This window comes from Numida meleagris, chromosome 6 (assembly GCF_002078875.1).
Source record: "Numida meleagris isolate 19003 breed g44 Domestic line chromosome 6, NumMel1.0, whole genome shotgun sequence".
Lineage (NCBI taxonomy): Eukaryota > Metazoa > Chordata > Aves > Galliformes > Numididae > Numida > Numida meleagris.
The window spans coordinates 4,996,658-5,015,193 of NC_034414.1; the positions used below are offsets into that span (position 1 = coordinate 4,996,658).

General features: G+C 36.2%; 1 protein-coding gene across 25 annotated transcripts in view; it reads right to left on the reverse strand.

Moving 5' to 3' along the window:
- KCNA4 (potassium voltage-gated channel subfamily A member 4) overlaps positions 1–18,536 on the reverse strand; it is a 307,754-nt gene that overhangs the window by 50,370 nt on the left and 238,848 nt on the right. For 21 of the 25 annotated variants that reach the window (XR_002440479.1, XR_002440498.1, XR_002440478.1 and 18 more), the window contains 2 exons: positions 11,999–12,117; positions 10,759–10,871 (listed from right to left, as the gene is read on the reverse strand). The exons of the other annotated variants lie outside the window; for them this stretch is intronic. The gene's annotated coding sequence lies outside the window, so the exon portion shown is untranslated. The remainder of the gene's footprint in view (positions 1–10,758; positions 10,872–11,998; positions 12,118–18,536) is intronic. 25 annotated transcript variants of the gene reach the window in all.

Consider the following 18,536-nt stretch of genomic DNA (forward strand, 5'->3'; position numbering starts at 1 on the left):
TGTATGGGAACTGCTGAGTCATGGCCTGAACCACTGATTGAGCACCTGGAGGAAAGACCCAGTCAGCCCTGGGAGCACAGGTGAAGGCAATTCACCTGTGCAACCAGAAGGGGTGGAGCCTGGCTCCACCCCTCTTAGGCCTCATTTAAGGGCTGACTGTCCCTGAGGAAGGATCTCTGCCTGGAGATCCCTCCTTGGTGGGAGCCTTTTCCTGCGAGCCCCAAATCTTCTGATCCGGGTGAGCGCTGTATTTTCCTTCCACCTTTTGTAACGCTGTTTCCATTGCGTTAGTCCTGCTTATCGCTACAAGGTTACAAGGTTTCAAAAAAATCATCAATTCTTTGGTACTCCATTTTCAGTTGGCATAAATTTCCAGATGGAATGTATAGAGTTACAGTCAGGCATCCAACCCAAAGAAAAATTTGATCGTGTCCCTTTACTAGACTTTTTAAGACCTATCTTACTAGAGAAAGATATCCCTTGCTTCACAATTGTACAACTGTCATTGCTTTTTGGCAATACATGCATTTGTGAGCAACTATTTGGAATAAGCACAGGAAGAGTAAAATTAAATGAAAACTCTCTGATGAATACCTTTAGAGCTCACTAAGAACTGCAACCACTTCCATCATGCATTAGTTTCACAAAAACAAGGTGAAATATCTAACTAGTTTTTTTTATTTTTGTTGCCCTCTTTTTATGTTTCAATAAAATATATATATATATATATATATATAAAAGGTTTTGTTACTCACATACATTAACGATAGTGTGTATTCTATATGCAGCGCTGGTAATCCTCTTTACTCACTGGGACCCAAGCAAGCCAAAAAGTTCACGCTCGACAACTTCCAACCCAAATGCAAGCCATAGTGTAGAAAACAAAACAAAAATGCACAAACTGAAAACGATCAATTTCCCTCCTTGATGGGAAAAAGGAATTATACTGTGTACAATATTTAATGCAGTCAGTAATTACTACCATTAAAAATATTGGGGAAATAAAAAGAAAATATGAACCTAAAAAAAAAACCAACAGAACAGTTCAGTGAAAAAACAGTAAAAATGAATGAGAAAAGTACATTGAATGAATTCTGTTCCATAGAATAGTCTGAGAGACAGAATAACTGGGATAACAGCAAATATTTTTATTCTCCAATGTGAATCTCAAAAGCGTAAAGTTCCCATACACAATTTGGCATCTCTTATAATTCCTATAAAAAGAATCAGTAAAACTGTAACTGTTTTACCAATAATATTGATATTTTGTGTCAAGAAATTTCCAACTGGGAGTTTGAAATATGAATGAATAACAAGCAATGAGCAATAGCATTTCAATCATTACTAAATTTTATTAATAAGATGGTAGAACTCATGTCTTAGTTCTTAGTTATGCCTTTGGGCTCAAAAATTGATCTGTAAAGTTGGGTGAATTCAGGGCCAGATCCACATACGTTCTGTATAGATGGGGAAAAGCAGAGAAAAGGAAAGGGGTTCTGTTTTGTTCAGTGAATTCCATGGTAACGCCAAAAGCAGGGCTAAGTAGACGATGAATGTTTTTGGCCAGATTTCATTTACAGATGGCTACGTATCGACTAATTCTGCAGTGCAGCACTAAATGAAGTATTTTGAAGAAAGATTTTAGGTATAAATCTACTGTCTTTAGATCCAAGCTCAGCCTTACGGATTCTGTCTATCACATTTTCACTTGGTTTAAGAATACCAAGCTTCAACTCACTCATGTCAATGCTAATTTTGAAGTTAGAAATGCTCATGTAAATTCTGGAAAAAAATAATAGTGCCATGTTCCATTCTTTTTGACTTTGTTTTTCGCACAGATTGTAAAAATGCTGTGTCCAGTAAATATTTGGAATACATTACAAATCCATCCACTTCCAACTTGAATATTTGTGTTTCACTTACAAGTTGAAATCGATGGAAACGGTATCTGACGAAGAACAGAATATCAGTCTCCAAAAACTTTTACAGAACAGAAAATAGCAGTTCTGGAAAAATAACTGTTATCTATGGAAATAAATGTTCTGGTTATAAGAGAAGAACTGCTGGAGCATTTCTGTTTCTAGTAAGAAGGTTAAGCTCTAAGTGAGATCATTCACTGCCTCACAGAAAGAGAACATGAAATGCACGAGAAACCTTTAAAAAGGTGGATTTGGTTCTGTTCCTCTGGATATACTGAGCCAGCTTACCTTTTCCTGATCTTTCCAATTGTTACAGTAGATAGTGCAACAGTTATGTCCTAATGTTGGGTACTTGGGACCACAAGCTACCACTGATTTAATTTTTCTTGCATTTTCACGGATGTGAAGTCATTTAAATCAGGTTGGTAACAAATGAGAGAAAAGGAGGAAAATCCTTTTCACTTCAATGTCACACAAAATACTTCGGCACTGACACGACAAGAATCGCAGATTTCCTTTTCATGTTTGTGACTGTAGATGGAAAGGGTGGTAAAAAGAACAAAGTTGCTTATATTCTGCCAAAGCCAGAATTATTCGGACACTAGCATTTGTTTAGAAGCCACATTGCAATGATACATGTGTAGGCAATGACACAAGCTGACATAGATACAGTCTGAGGATCAGAATGGAACTGGGATTGTTCATTCCTGACCACATTTGAAAACAGTGCAGTGCAATAAAAATACATTGCCAAAAGCTGTATAAATGATCATCTGCCTCCTTTCCATTCAAAAGCATGAGAAGAAAGTCAGTGCTACATTACCTCAAAAAGCAGTTGCTAACTTACAGAAATTAAGAGTGATTATATGGTATCATTACATTATAATGCAGTTTGCGTTCAAGCACTTTTCTCACTGCTATGCCTAATAGAGCCAGAAGAAGGCAGAAGCTTAACATATTTTCTCTACCAAATTGTAGTGGAAGCATTTACGACTACTTCACAAACAGGCTGTGAATAACAAATAAATTGTATGGAGCTTTCTTAACACTAAGAATTATTTAAATTCTAAATTTCAGCCTTGAAAGAAAAGAAATGATGCAAAAAACAAACAAACAAACAAACAAAAAAACAAACCACACCAAGACAGAGAGAAGAAGGAAAAATCATAACAGGAGAACAGGAGAAGATAACGACGCTTCGTTGAAGGAATGCCTATCGTACTTTATGGCATGCATCTGCACAGATAAGCCATCTCTTTGGCTTTTGAACAGTGATATATCAGCTTACAAATGACAGGATATTGCAGGGGACAGAGGTCTTACCATGAGGAAAAACTTGTGGGACCAAAAGTTTTATTTCTATGTTAACTCTAAATTTTATACAAGGGGGGCTCTGAAAGTTATACCTCCTGCTCTATTATGTTGGCCCACAGCATCAGGGGCAGATGTTGGTGGGATGGAAGTAGAGGCTGAATCTTCCCACCAATATTCCATTACACGCTGTTGCCGTGTGACAGACGGCACCAGAGGGGCAGTCTGACAAAATGGCATCTGACATGGAAGTGAGGACGTAGCAAAGGAGTGTCACTGAATTCCTCCATGCGGAAAAAAATGGCACTCACTGACATTCATCAACACTTGCCGTATTTTTATGGAGACCAAGCAGTGGATGTGAGCACAGCAAGGGGTGGGTGGTGTGTTTCAGCAGTGGTGACAGTGACATGAAAGACAAGCCATGTTCTAGTTGGCCATGCAGATTTTTATAAGCATGGCAAGCAAGCTCTTGTTCATTGCTGGTGAAAATGTAAAGCTCATGGTAGGGACTATGTTGAAAAACAGTGGTTTGCAGCTAAGAATTTGCTCTATCAAACAGTGTTATTGTGCCCCTTGTATGTGTTGTAGTTTCCGCAGAAATTAATACAAGGCATTACTTTCAGAGTGATCTACATATTATTGACTTAACATGAGGTGGAAAAATCCAGTAATGGAACAACATTCCTCATAGCACTGAAATGCTTAAATTCTATTTTCTATGTCTGAAAGTCAAGTATGCAGATCTCAAGGCAAGGGTCTACAAATACCCTACAATAAAACTGGGATAAAACAAAACAACCTCCTTCCCTCTCCAGCCCTCCCTCTCTCCCCACATAAAACACACACACACACACACACACACACACACACACACACACACACACAAAAACAAACAAACAAACAAACAAACAACCAGCAAACCACAACCTTGAGCTGTAAATAGCTACAATATGTAACAAAGGTTCTGTTTTCCTGGGAAGCTATAAGCTGCCCTCAGGATTCACTGTATCATCTGAAGGTATTTTAAAGTTACAGCTCGTTCACCTTATTCCCCACCAACACCCCTCTCTCATTTGCACGGCTAATACATTTCTCTTCTCTTTGATGATGCTTCATTATTTTCAACTTACATTAGTCATTCTTGTTGGGGTGACTAAATCTCATGACTAAGAGAACTCAGATTAGGCTAAAAATAACAAAATACAACAGTAATTACTAAGAAAGTAATTAACATTTACAGATTTTTTTCACTCATCATTTTTATGTGCAATATAATTTGCTTTGCTTCAGCAAATCCAAATGTACTTGGGACCATTCTAGAATACTTACTTCCAATAAAAATACTGGATTCCTGTACTACACTGTAGTACGCAGGACAGTGAGCATGAATTGTACACGCCATCAGTTTTATTTTAAAGAAAAATAAATAAAAGAAAAATAAAAGCTGAATAGAAATACGATTTTGCAGTAGAGACATTTGCGTATTTTTGTTTCTTTTTGTAATGAAAAGTACCATAATGATGAACAAAACGTCTCACACTTTCCATGAAATAAATGGGTGTAGGTATTTATATTGAAAAGGTTTAAGTGGATTTAATATTCACTATTAGAAATCCATCCTTGAGTCCTTTTCCAAGCCGAACCATATTTTTGATAGATTTGATTCCTTGTCTATACAGGATGGGTTACAGTATTAGAATTGCAAAGGATTGCAACAATAGTGCAAATTTAAGGCAGTACTGTTGAACTAGAGCTACTAGAGCCAGAGTAGCTTTCTGCTCAACATTAAGTCAATAAGTATTGAATTCAAGACAAGTGTCAAGAGACACCCGGAGATTTTGTGTGGTCAGAATTCAGCCCTGAACCAGCTGTATTCACTAATACATCCTGACTAAAGATGGAAGCTGAGAGCAGTGTACATACTGTTGCTATCCCTGCTGTTCCATTACCATTTTCCATTGTCTTTAGAAATGCATAGCTATTTCTTGGTGAAATGCTTAGTATAATTATCATTCTACTACTATAATTAATTATATATAATATAATAACGTCATTAATTATGCTCTTACTTATTCTAGCCAAAGGTAGCTGAAATTAATATCATAATAGAGATTCAGGCCTCATTCAGAAATTAGAAACACATAGATCCATGCATTCTTTAAAGGCAAAGATAGTGCTGATTCTAGAGAAGCAAGGAAATATTAATTTTCACATCAAAACTACATAGTGAGAAAAATATGGCTGATCTAAGAGGCGGTACTTGAAGAAACTCACCTACCAGCCACTTGCAAATTCATGTATCGCTCACAATAAAGGAAATAAGAGGAGGAGGAAAATGAACTAGCTTACTGCATAGTACCCAGGAGTTGCTCCCAGGTGACGGAGCTGAGGTCAAGAGAACGGATGAAAGACAAAGATGAAGACCTCAACTGATACAGCAAATATAGTAGATTAACTATTGTCCTCATATTCTTTTTGCAGTAATTCAACTCCACCAAAGTAAATGTCAAGGTGGCTGGTGATAGGAGAGGAAACAATAATTACTAAGGGAGCATCTAAAATGCCTAGAACGTAATCTTGCCACATTCTACTATTTTTTCTCCAAGTAAAGCAATGATTCATAGAGAAAATGCACACAGCTTAACTCATAATATCAACACCTATGACATTACAAAGCATTTTGAAATACAATGTCTAAAAGCAGGGACAAAAAAAATCCCATTGTAGTTAATATGGTAGTCATTATCAAATATTTTTTCACATAAGGAGGCATCAAAGACTTTTTTATCCTTTTTTTTCCCCTCCCATGATGTAATTTCCTGTCAAAGGTTTCTGTAATTAACTGCATTAAATGTGGTGAGAGGGCACTCAATGTTCTTTTTCTTTCTTATCTTTACATCTTCATTACATTTCTTTTTTTTCTTTTTACTGACAGTGAATATTTCCTGTTTCCCCCAGTTTTAGTCCTTGCTATGAGGGCAGTCACAGCCTTTCACAAAAAACATGAATTATGTTTAATTAATAAACACACTAGATAGGATAGCAACTGATAAATGAAATCATCACTGTTATTTACATTAATAAGCCCAAAATAAACCATCTTTGAGGAGATCAGAAAGTGACAATAACCCTGATTGAATAATAAGTCTATTTCCATTCCTATTTTTCCCTATTTTGAATGTACATGATATTTAATAACCAGAGTGCCCTTTCAAGGCTGGACTCTTAATAGCTTGTATGCTGAAGCTGATGCCAGAAGACTGAAATTATACTGATAAGCCTGAGTGAATTAAATGAAAGAAATGGTAGAAATAATAATCTACTTTGTATTTTTACTGCCATACAACACCAGCACCAGACACACTTTTTCTTCATTTTTGTCAAAGCAAATGCAGCCACTATTTTACACAGAGGTGACTCAATTATCAGTGTTACCTGTGCTGAATACTTCACCCACAGAGGAGAGACTGCGTAATCTTCCCGTGCCCTCCAAAGGTTACACAAAGCCTTTTTTCATTTATCTTCTGTATATCTTAATTACCTTCTCCTACATGTTTAGCTAGGCATTTGAAGTTAATCTGAGTGTTTAACTTACTTTTTACAGTCTCGAAGATAATTAGAAATACTTCCCTATACTCATTCAGTAAAAGCTAGACGTTTAGGGATAATTGCAAAGCTTATATGCTTACTCCAGCTCTCTAAAGAGACAGACATGGCAAGTGGAAACCAAGCCTGAGGGCTTACATTCTTTGCACCAGTTGAGGTGTAGTTTAGAAAAAGAATGGCTAGTGAGTAGATACATCATTAATCCAGTTTTATTATTATTGATGATTGTTGTATTTTTGTTATTTGATGATACAGACAATAAATGCAACAACTTAGAAGTTGAAGAGATACTATTTAAATAGCATGGGAGACTTTTAAATAGTGTTAGAGACTTTTCTTTCTAAAATTACAGAAACCCAGCAAAGCAGTACTGTGCATGTGTAGTTGAGGCATTATAGATAGTCATCATAGCTCTTTGAAGATCCATGGAACTAAGTGATTTTATCTTCTGTAAGTGAAAACAAAACTCAGTTCTCATCCAGAAAGTTCCAGTAATTTGTCAGAAAAGCAGTATCAAACGAGTCAAATCAGATCCTATTTTTTTGCAATAAACAAATCTAAGGCAAGTCATTCAAGCAGGTGCTATGTGTTGTAACTTCAAATACATTCATCAAATAAATACAATACTACAAATGGCCTACCAGTCCACAAAAATGAAGTATTTGTTTCTATGTCTATGTTACTATGTTCTCGATAATAGGTATGCTGTCTATTAGATGCAGTGTAATACATTCAGCTGAATTTTTACAACCCAAGGTGCAAAGATTCCTTCCTATGAAAAACTGATGAACACGTATGACACTCTGATCTACTCAATTTTCAGCAAGAAGGATTCTAATAAAAGTCTAGCAAAGCAAGCTTACAGTAACCTGTAACACTAACACCTCACTGTATTGTTCAATAGAGTTAACATCAAACATGCCACTGAAAAGCGTGTGAACTAATTTTAAGCTCAAGATCTACAAAAGATTGGTTACATCAGCTGACAAATCATATTTACGCTTCCACTGCTTATTTCCCATGCAGCGTACAATGATGTAGAGCCACTTCAGCTGGGCTTTCGGATGCACTGCCTTCCTAGAGGAGCCCTCCCACAAATCCCTGGGACAAATCTGAGCTTTTTCCCCCACTGCTTCCTAGAGTGACAGATTTCCCTGGCTCTTTTCTGTCACATAGCAGTACATCTCCTTCCCCTAGCGGCTCCAGTTTAAAACCCTTGCAATGACCCCCAGTTAGCTTGCTGCCTACTATATTTTGTCCCTCCTAGTGAGTTGTGCTCCATTCCCAGTTTGTTAAAGGTGCTATCTAGATCACAGAAACCATAGCCTTGGGCATGGCATCTCTCATGCAAACAGTCATTCATCTGGTCAGTTCTTCTGCCCAGATACAGTCTCCAATTAGGTGGGCTGAGGAGAACACTACCCGCATTCCCAACTCCCTCAACAATTTGTTGAATGTTAAGAGTAGGTAGAATACATCAATGAAGTAATGTACCTCTGATTAATCTGTGTGCATGCTTACTAGTTATTGTTGCCACTTACTGCGATATCAACAAGGATCCCAGAAGGACAGCAGGTACAGACGTATCAGCAGATATAGTTAGATCTCATTTAAGGTAAAGATTGATAATTATTCAAGCGGTGAAAAATTATCATAGTTCTTTGTATAGTTTTATTTTAAATCTGCACTATGGTCAGTAGGAGTCTTTGGCCAATGGAATATTTCAAAGCGCATGCTAAAACGTGTTCTGATAAATTATAAAATAGCTCTAGCATTAAAAAAATAAATTGACATGACATGTTATAATAGGTTGTTGTCAGAAAGTTGAGAATGATGTTTTTTTTTTAAAAAAAAATCTATGACCTACCTCTGCTAGTTTACCGTGCTGTAGAATGCCTATCTCAGAACGAGCTATTCAATGTAAATTGGGAATTCATAATCTATGAATAAGCATGCATGATTTATTGTTGTTTTAATATGGTTGTGTATTTTTAATCACTCCTCTTTTTTCAAATCCCTAAAGGCAGTCATATTCATACACCTGTCAACATATGTTGCATCAACTTTACTTCTTTTTTTACCAGATCTTTGAAACATGGTGAAAAACGGGCTCAAATGGTAGGTCAATGCAATAAAGCATAGAGGTTTTCAATAGGTTTTGTTGACAAGGTGTATTATTTGTTTTTCTTAATAGCAGAATTTGTTTAGAATATAATGCCTTCTCAAAAAGCATTAGAATCACATCTTTACCATTTTTGAAAACTGTATTTGAAATGGATCATGGAATGGTAACATACCATTCACATCACATAAACCATGAGGTGGCTACATTTACAAGTTATACCTGTTGACTGAACCCTTGACCTTAATTATAACTTACGTCTCTGATAAATCTAAATATAATAAAACCAACCACAAGCAATGGAAGAAAATAGAATTTTGTAGGAAATCCATTCATTTTTACATTCCTTACAGCGCCCTCATTAATCCAGATCAAACTAAAGACACCTTGTTCAAAAGATTCTAAATTTTAGAAATTACAGTATGCCCTAAGAAGAGAATAGGAGATATATCAGTTCCTTTATTTTGCAGTAACTCCTGCAGTACTGAGTATTTTTGGCAAAAAAAAAAAAAAAAAAAAAAACAACACGCAGGGGAACCTGGAAGAGGATGCTGTGCTAAGATGAATGCAGAGAAACTAAAACAGACAAACAAAGCCCCGTTTTTCCCTGTCTGAACAAAATTCTGTCCTGATTCAAAACCTACCAGCTGCTTTTAACATGATGTGTGTGAGAAAACACAACCATAAAATCTTATCACCATTAGAGCAATAAGTTAACTGGGGTTTGTCAAGGTTAATTACTGGAGGGATAGGGGAAAGGACGATCAGAATGATTTTTGATTAGAATATAATACATATGTCTTAAACTCAAATATGTCTTACATGAAATTCTCATCAATAACCTACAATCGTAAAAAAAAAGTTATTGAACACTGTAATGAACATTCTCACAGGATACAAAAATGAAGTGATTATGTGCAGTGAAGTTTTAGGATGTGAGCCCAGAACGTGTTCACAGCTACATGTACTTTAAATATGAGCTGTCTAGGCCGAACAAAACCGAAGTGACTGAATTGAAGGACTCCAGACCTGTTCTTCAGCTCTGCATTATCTCCCCGTGAAAATCAGAATTATACCAATATAACTGTTAAATGTCTTTCTGGATCTTTAACATAACTGGTAACTCAGGGAAAACTGTCATTTATGAATTTTCCCACTGCTATTTTCCTGAAACATTCAGTCACATTTTTTTCCATTGAACATTCCTAGTGGACAATAGTTATTCCAGAACAGTTTCTTTTTTGAGTTTCTACAAAATGAAGTTAACATTTTTGCAGTAAAGCCTGCATGGATCATGAAAAGAAGTAAAAACGTTGAAATGGTAAATGAATGTACTTAAAGAAAATTTTCTGCAGTAGATTTTCCATCTAGTTGAGTACGCTTAGCTAATAGTTGAGTATGTTTATTGCTACAGAAATAATAATCTATATTCATATATTAAAAATAGTAATTTATTATATACATAGCAATAAAAATTGTTGAATATTTCATGGACGGTTCTTATAATAACCAGTGGAATTCCCAACTAAATTTCAGTCAGATGACACTGCTTTAACAGACTGAAAAGGGAGGAGTAACTCACCATGAAGAAATACCTCAACTATTTGATGGTTTGCTGCCAAAGTGATGATATGTACAGAGAAAAACGTTTGGATGAAAGACTAGACAGACTATAAGGATTCCGTCTGACCTAAATTTCTGTGTACATAATTGGGTAAACTTGAGTGCCTACTTAGGTACTTCTGGGTAAGAGCAGCTCTCATTATACAGAACATTATTCAGGATTTCAGTACTTACTTCTCTATGTGCAGGCATTCTTCTTCATAAAATGGAAGTGGATAGGCAGTCCGAAAGGTGTTGCTCCCCAAATTCTATATGATTGTCCAGGTCCTGTGGGTCTGCATAAATTCCTTATGCAGAAGTAAAGCCATAACAATTAAATTCTGATATTTTTATACCAGTTTTTAACACCTTAGTAATGAGTCCTTACTAGCGCCATTAAGACCAGTTACTGACATATTAATAATAGTTCTTTGAAGAGCAATGGAACATAATCGTGGTTTTTCCTTTGCCTGAAACAACGCCATTTGTGTTCTGTTGCAAAATATGTCAGTGAGCTTTTTATCGATTTATCATATACAGGTCAAAACGTGGAGCCACTTTTGGAGCTATCCATGCGCTTTCTCCATTGCTTTGTCTGGCCCCTGTCTTCCTGAATATAAGCAGCAAAGAGGAACCCAGAGTCCCTGGATTTCAGACTCAGGGGATCAATATGAATCTTGCAAATTTACCTTCATTGCCTTCAGATTAGGCAAGTAGAAGGGGGAAAGTATAAATGCGTAAGCCATATTCATACTACTTTTAACCTGTAATCCAGGGAGCTACAGATATGTTTGACCTAATAGTTGGATGCAGTAAATCTCTATTTAAGCAGTTAACAAAGATTACATTTAAAGTTTTATTAATTAGTCAATATCATCTACATTTTCTCTTTCCAAGTGAACTAGTATTCATTGCGGTACTTCACCTGTGCGCTATTATATTTATTAAAAACACACATTTGAGAAACAGACCACTAAATGCAATTTTTCATTATGCAAAACGCCAAATGATGTTAAATAGCGACTGTTTCTTACCATACATACATTTGAAATACGTATACTCATAGCTATCTCTGAAGTGTGCAATTCCAGCCAGTACGATGCAAAAACACTACCTCACTCTCACTAGCTTTAGACTTCTCTCACTCTCATTGGCTTTAGACTTATCCCATGCAAACTCAAGTGATTTGGCTCTGCATGCAGAAGATTCAAAGGCAGTAACAAGTGTTCATAAACTGCATGCTCACATGTGTACAGTTCCTACTATACCCGAAAAAGAAAAGCTGTTGGTTACAGTTTTTTTCTTTACTAAATTTACTAAATCTTTTATTAAATGGTTCTGTGCATGTAGATAACTACAAAAGGCTAAAATACCATTTCTCTCATTGCATCCACTTGCCCTTACAACGGGATCAGAAGTTATGTAAATGACTGACCTTTATCCACACGTTCCATAACAATGTATTGCTTTAAGTGGAATGAATGAAGATTTTTTTTTTCACCCTTCATATTTCTTGACAGTCGGAGGATGCACGGAAGATAGAAAGTTGCACACCTTGGGAAGGAAATAACGGCTACTTTAGCTGCTTTGAAGGGATACTGAAAACTATTTTGCATTTGCATAATATATTATGCTACTCAAAGCTGAGTTTCAGACTTCAGAAGCTGATGTATATGTCCCTTGTAAGATTTACATTGAAACTGGAGGACTTATATTCTAATTAAAGTTACTGAGAAAGTCACACGACTGGAAAGTATCAAAAGCATAACAATTCAATTCAGTTCCATTGGGTACAATGATGTCAACGGTTTACAGGCGTTCAGCCTGGTTCCGTGACAAAGGGGATGGGGGATCCACGGGTCCACGCCCCAGGAAAAGGGAAAAGGGGAAAAGGGTAAGGAAATGGCCCTGAGAGCAAAGAACAGCGGCAACAATCTGAGGAGAAACAAACTAATTTACTAAGTAAGATATCGGAATGCAAAAACACACACTATTATACAATATAATTACAATTTAAGCTGATAAATCCAATACAGAGAGAGAATGTCCCAAAATCAAGGTAGGCCTTACTCTACTACCGACGATAAGACGGCTGGAGAGCGAGGTGCTGCCAAGATGAGAGACGGGCGGAAAAAGGGACGAGGTCTCGTGATCTGCAAGTTTTTATACTGCGAGCTTTTATCTTTTCCCTCCGGCTGGAAAATGGTAACAAAGGAGCAAAGTGCCGTGGGGACTGTAGTAGTCCTCTTCTGAGAACCAGGTATATCCACTACATGATGTTATGATGTGGAATACCAATAACCAAAAAATCACAAAACCATGACAAATGAGCAATGATATGTTGTTTTTTTTGTTGCTACTGTTGCTTTTTTACTGTACATTTTAATTTATATCCAATGCCAGAGTCATCTTTATCTGTTACTGGTTTCATTTCCACTTATAAGCTCAAAACTCCAGTTTTGTGGATTAAGTGTGAATCTCCTGATGCAAATATTACTGATTGGGATTGAAGAATTTTTTTTTTCCAGTCTCACATGCATCCTTCCAAAAATTGAAGGGTAAAGGAAAGAATGAAAGAAGTTGAATCATATTCTCGTGGTAGTCAATTTTGTTTTCATTGATACCAAATAGGATTAGTAGAGATACGATGTGGCATCAATGGCTTTACCAGTCTGTGCAATGTTTAAGTTTTAACCTTGCTCACTGTTTTGTGTATTAGCAAATCCAGATAAAAAAGGAAAGGCAAACTTATGAAAACGCTGCTGGAATGAATGCACAGAGAAGAAATACAGACGTATTTTAAATTACAAAACCATGCCGTCTGATAATTGCTTATAGACTTGCTGCCTGTAACTCACTTGTAACTTCAGGCCTTTTTAGTACTTGAATGTGTTTGCAAGCAGATGTACGCTCAAAGGAACACAGAGCAGGTAAAGAAGCAAATGGAAATTATAACTTCCAAGAAATGACACTTCTGCCATCAGCTTTATACCCGTTAGAATTCACACTGTAATCTCATCAAGGGATTGTAATTCCTACAGGATAATTCACAGACACGTACATGCACTGGCAATAAAAATGTTCCATTGATCTCCCACAACTGTGAAAGGAGCTATACATAGCTAACATTATTGTGAGCATATGTTGTGCCTGCAGGAGGATCTGATCAGATGAGATACTTGGAACGATTCCACGAAACAACAAATTGAGATAATGAGTGCACTGAATAACTAAAGCCTTGCAGACATTTATGGACATGCTTAAATTCATGCACACTGCTAATCCCATTTAAATCAGGCTTTGCCTTTGCATAGAGAACACAGATCCAGAGTTAGATGCTAGATACTCATATTTCATGTCAGTAGAGTATCAGCGCACCCTACAGTTGTTACAAGTTTTATCTTTTTATCAGCCCTCTGAGATGGAAAGTAATGCATTCGTTCTGAAGTCATACACAAAAGGAGAACGGATTTTTTTCCAAAACTTTGCTAACAATTTGATTGTTTTTGCTACCTTGAAATAATCCCAGTAAGTATGCAATATAAATTCATACCTTGAATCTTTCGGTAAGTACTCTGCAATCTGCAATCCACAAGAAGCTACTCCTCATCTCCTTTCTCAGATAAGGACTATCGAAAATGGGACAAGTAAACAACAGAATGTTGTTATCACTTAAGCGTGCCCAAGCTACCATGGAAAGACAAATCAAGGGCGTTCAATAACTGAATCACAGCTCAGTTTCAGTGTCGTTGCAAGAAACTACCAAATCATTTTTGCAGATGTCACCTTCACCACAGTAAATACATCGAACTCAGTGCTAGATGGCAAATTGCTGTTCACCTTGAAGAAAACATGTCGTAGCAAAGCTGCTTAGTTCAGAGAGGCACCCTCTGAAGACCTCCAGGTCTTTCCCAAAAGATAACCCAAATAAGACACATCATTAAGTACAACAGGCACGCAATTATTCTCATGTTCAGTATATTGGTTCAGACACAACAACTGTTTTACTTAAAATAGCCAATTCCTAGCAGAAGAGTGAGATATCTACACCTAGAGACAAATTCACTACAAAGCACCAGCCCAAGTTTTGAAGGTGACATGAGGAATTTATCCAGTCAAATGTATAAATCACAAAATAATGCCTTCATTCAACAGGTTGAGCTCTTTTTTAAGAGATTTACGTCATGAGTGAAGGTGTCAAAATGGTATCTATAGAGAAAGTTTGTAATTATGTTTGTTTTACTCTTGTGAACATGATAAAAATGGCAGAGCTAAGGACAGAAATGACTGCTGAATAAACAGAATAAATGCAATACAGGAAACATTTCATTTCCAACTTCAAAATTGCAACCTAATCAGTCAAACAAAGGCCACTGACTATTCAGCTAGGCTATATGATCCCTAGAGGACAAACTTGCCCACACATTCTACAGTAACGTGTCCTGTGACTTCTTGAAATTTTCTTTTATTAGTCATCTGGAATTTTTTATAAAATTATGCAAAGTTAAAAAAATTTTTTTGAACACTGACTGAATCTCTTCATTACAAAGTAATAGTAGAGGAAGTCTGAATCTCTTCTAATACTATAATCAAGTCTGGAAGTTATTCTATGTCAAATTTTGTTTCTTATTTGCCTTTTGTAGCATTGTGGCTTTTTTTCTACAAGAAAAAACTTGCCAGCACCATAGTTACCAAAGCAATCATTGTTGTAAGTAGCATCGTTGCCTCTTGCCTTAGATATCTTCGGTTCCTATTTTCTATCACTTTTTCTCAGATTGTTTACATATATATTTCAAGAGAAACAAGCAGTTTGGAGTACAGCTGGGTTGTTTATGAATAATCAGAAAACTTGAAAGATGTCAACATTGATCGAAAAGAAATATACATTTTTCATTCCTAACAGATTTTCTAAGAGCTCTGTTATGAATACTTAAATATATAGGAAAAATACTGAAACCAAACTTATTAAAATCTTTTCTTCTTTTTTTTTTTTTTTTTTTCTGACCAGTATTGCTAAGTAGTTCTGTTCAAGCAGGCCTTCTCTCTGACAGCTGATGAGAGAGAGATCCAAATTTTGAAATATCACCACCTCAAAGTGATCTTTCAAATTGAAAGAGTGCCCAGTTCTGTACACAGCAAACAAACTATCTCTGCTGGAGAAGGCTGGAAATTGGCCAGAAACCTAATAAATTGGCATGTCAGTACAAGGCAAAAGGAGACAGAGCTGTGGTTGTGGTACATACTCTGTGGTGTTTCAAAAAAAAAAAAAAAAAAAAAAAAAAGTAATAGTGGTGATAGCTACTTCTGTGGGATAAAAAAGGCGCGTGTCTTTCCTTTTGGGGATATCTCAGACTGTTAGTAACTTCCTCTGCTTGACCATCACAACTAAAGTTCCATACTCTGTTAATTATGTTAATAACATTCTTTAAATATCTTCAGATTTTTTCTCTGGAAGATGTCTGGATTTTTACTTTAAAATCAATATCATATTCTTTTTGTATCTATTTCACCAGGGTAAAAGGCACTTAACGCACCGTTTCTTTCAGTAGCTGTACTTCAAGAGCTAAATCATCTGTTTCCTTAGGGATAGATATTACTCTAGTCTACCAGAGGATTTCCACTGACATTATTGAAAGATGCATGTGTGTATTTATGGCAGAAGAAGACACTTAGCATGAAGATTGTTCATTTGGGACTAGGTTGCTCTTAGCTTAGCATTCTTGGGCTGTGGAAGCAGCTTCTTATTAACCAGTAATGTTAGCCTATTGAGGCTTTTAAAATGTGAATGCTCCAGTGATTTCAATTTCCTAAAATAAAAAGAGAGAGAAATCCAAATAAAACTCCCCTTGGATGCCCATTTCTAGCCCAATTGAATCTCAGCTTTCATTTGTAAGAGTTTTGTTCTTAAAAGCTGAGTAATTTCTCAGACATCTCAGTATGCCAAGGAAGAAACAGAAAAAGATTTGCTGATTCTTTCCTCACTTCATATATCTTACAGCTAATTTCTTCCAATTCACAATCCCAGGGAAGTAAAGCAGCATTCACCTTATTTTCAGCTTTGTACGTTGTTTAAAATGCCTGCTCTTGTCTGACTGAAATAGAAGTTCCGGTTCATAATCTACTGTGTATGCATGTGAAAAACATGTCATTTGGGATTTGGAACTTATACCATTTGCTTGCTAGCTTGTGGGGAAAACTAAAAGCATTTTTGTCACCGATGAGGTTACCCCTTTTGTTTCCACATACATTGTCATAGTTAGTGAAAAGCTTAAAATACAAAGAAAACATTTGCATACAATGTCTTGCAGTTAAAAAGTTGAACTTTCACATACGATGTTTACAGCTTGAGTCAGAAACGCAAGGTTGAGCAGGAAAATACAGAGCAAAGATGAGCAATTAGCTAAAAATTACTAGGTTGCTGGTTCAAAGTATCTCTCATTACCAGTCCCCACAGTTTCACATGCTATCAGATCTCAGTTCTAAAGTACTGTTTTAATTAAAAACTCCCTATTACTTCCAGGAGGCAATGTTAATGGAAAAGCAGATCAGTTGTTAACAAAACTTTCCCTGATCAAATCTTACGTTTATTGTATTCCTCGATAGCTACAGAAATAACCGTTTTTCCTCTTTTGCCTAATTCTTTACAAGAAAAGTTGTTTAAGGCCAGATTACTCCTGACTTTATGGAGACTTACCAAAGAAGAGGCACAGAGCAAGTGAAAAGGAAAATTCTTGGCCATCAATCACAAGTTTTCGATTCTCCAGTACCGCACCATAACCCAACAGATTAAGATCAGGAAGAAAATTTGAACAGTAGAGAAAAGGACTAGGAGTTTTCCTTTTCCTCTCATACCCATGCAGAACAAAAAGGAGAAAAAAAAAAAAAATTCTTTCTCCTGCTCTGCATGTGCCTTCTAGGTTTCCTCAGAAAACTATCCCAAGTCCGTAACAGAGGGACTTCACAGCAGTGAAAGGCATTGACTCATCCTAGCAGATTCGATTCAGAAAAACAAAACAAAAATCAGAATACATATATCAAATTAATCGCTTGAACATGTGTGTGTAGAGTTCTCTCCTTCTCTGGATTCTATAAACAAATGCACACACAAACATGGACACAAGCAAACGCATTTAAGAAAGATAATCCTCAGACTGATCTGGCTTGTGAAGCTTTCTGACCAACCATGAACCTGTGGCACTGGGTTGCAAATCATTCATTACGTGTAAATAACAGCCTCAACACAATCTTACGTCTCAAAAATTTTCAGAAATTTTGATAGCGTTAAAAAACTGAGCCATCGTCTTTGCTTCTACTGTTTTCCTCCATTTCTAGCTGAGAAGCTAAAAAATAAAGTTGAGGATTATGTAATTCTCCATCAGGCTTGTCCTTTGATTTGTCAACTTAGTGAATATTCTAGGGGACTTCTCAAGTAATGTGGCTCTGTGATGATTTGCTGAACTCTAGGCTTCTTTGTCAAATGGAATTAATAAAGGTGTGCATTCAAAACCATCCATTATTACCAGTGAGTATAATTATATATGCACAAATTCCATATTACTACAAATTTGTGAATAAAAAAATCCTTACGCACTGTTTTTGACTGCAGTAATCATAAACTATAGCGTAGGAAAGGAATAAATTATTTACTCAGATGGCTTTTCCTAGTATGATAATTTAGATTTAAATAAACTAAACTCTTAAGCGAAATAAACTCATCTTAGAAATTTTTCAATAGTCTTACAATACACATTTGGAACCTTTCTACTGCTTATCAGTATTTTTAAACAACAGATGGATTAACTGAAAATGTACTCCTTTCTCAAAAATCTGGTTAGCTATTTCCAACAGTTAACAACATTCTCACGTTTTTGTGTTTTACTGCACTGTACACAATCTCTAACCATGCCAGAACACATGAATTTTTTACAATTCCTTTTATTACATCCACCAAATGTTACTCTGACCTATTTTAA